Source organism: Chiloscyllium plagiosum, unplaced genomic scaffold, assembly GCF_037043375.1.
Source record: "Chiloscyllium plagiosum isolate Xiang-an unplaced genomic scaffold, Cpla_swu_hap1 HiC_scaffold_2, whole genome shotgun sequence".
Classification (NCBI taxonomy): Eukaryota; Metazoa; Chordata; class Chondrichthyes; order Orectolobiformes; family Hemiscylliidae; genus Chiloscyllium; species Chiloscyllium plagiosum.
This window is the reverse complement of record NW_028270140.1, coordinates 136,593,815-136,595,294: the sequence shown is the minus strand read 5'-3', so window position 1 is coordinate 136,595,294 and position 1,480 is coordinate 136,593,815. Positions and strand designations below refer to the sequence as shown.

The 1,480-nt window shown below is 46.5% G+C and overlaps 1 pseudogene; it reads left to right on the top strand.

Moving 5' to 3' along the window:
* Positions 1–262: 262 nt before the first annotated feature.
* On the top strand, positions 263–914 carry LOC148151998 (uncharacterized; annotated as a pseudogene).
* The last annotated feature ends 566 nt before the right edge of the window (positions 915–1,480 follow it).

Below are 1,480 nucleotides of genomic sequence, written 5' to 3'. Positions count from 1 at the left end.
GTACATTGCCAAATCATTTTATTGTACAGGGAGCAGATCTGGCCCATTCCCAATCCTGCGCCATTACAGACACTCGAGTTGATCTTCCACTTCATCTGGAGGGGAGGAACGTGCCTCACGCTGCCTTCATCCTGATGGCCACCTTTGTGTGTGGCTGCAGCAAGCTGTTCATAGACCCTTGGTATGCAAACACCAAGTGTCACTAGGTACTGCGGTTCTACATTTCCCTGGTGTTGCGAAGGATGGGACTTGGTACAGTGGAATGTTCCAAGTAGTTGGACTGTTCTTCTGTCCTTCATTGGCAAATTTGCAAAGAGAAATATCTTTGACCACCAGTCCATCAGGAAGTGGTCAGCAGGTGGCATCCTCAAGACCCTGAGGGAAAAGTAGTGGAGGGGTCCTGTCATGTGGTTCCGTGAGCAGATTGTCAAAGTGATTTGTCAGAATTCCTCATCATGAGAACCTTCCAATAAGCACTAGGACATTGCCTGGCTGATGGTGAGAAGGGCACTGCCTGTGAGATCCTTCATATAAGTTCAGGTTCTCTGCACCATTGCACGTTGCCCCTGTAGCACCTGCAGGGTGATAGAGACTATCACATATCTTCTGAAGTGTGCCTTTGCAAGGGAAGTCTGGAGACAGATGCAGTGGTTCTTGTTAAGGTCCATTCCGAGCAGTTCTGTGACACAGGACTCTGTGCTCTATGGTCTGTTTCCTGGGATGCACACCGAGACAAAAACCGACTGTGGCTGGAGGGCCATCAACTCGAGAAGGATGCTCTTTGGTCTGCCTGAAACCTGTTGGTCTTCCAGAGCAAACAGTTGACCCTGACTGAGTGTTGCAGACTGGCACATTTCAAGGCCTAGGACTACATTCTGAGGGATGCAGCAAAGCTTGGGGCAACTGCCATTTGAGGTCTTTCTGCTGAAGTTAAATATGGGTCCATTCAGTTATCAGACTCTCAATGTCAGTAAATGGTGCCCTGCACGTGTAAGAAACGCCTTTGGTTTGTGCAAAGCAGAGAATGTCAAATTCTAATGTTTGCTTTTCTGGATAAGCAAAGACTGTATAGAACTGCTTCTGTGAATGTAGATAAAGTTTTTTTTATGAGCTAATTATATTTTTGCAACTGAAACACAAATTCTGACTTGAAACTGCATTGCTGAGCCCAAGTCTTGGAATTCCTTCCCTAATAGAATGGTGGATATACCTACATCACATGGACTTCAGTGGTTTAAGAATTCAGTTCACCACCACCTTCTCAAGGGCTATTCAGGATGGGTCATAATGGGCCCTGCCAGTGACACCCTCATCTTGTGAACTAATGAAATGCAGCAAACAAAACTCCTCTTTGAGGAGGTGACCAAGCATGTGGATGAGGGTAGAGCAGTGGATGTAGTATACATGGATTTTAGTAAGGCATTTGATAAGGTTCCCCATGGTAGGCTTATGCGGAAAGTCAGGAGGCATGGGATAGAGG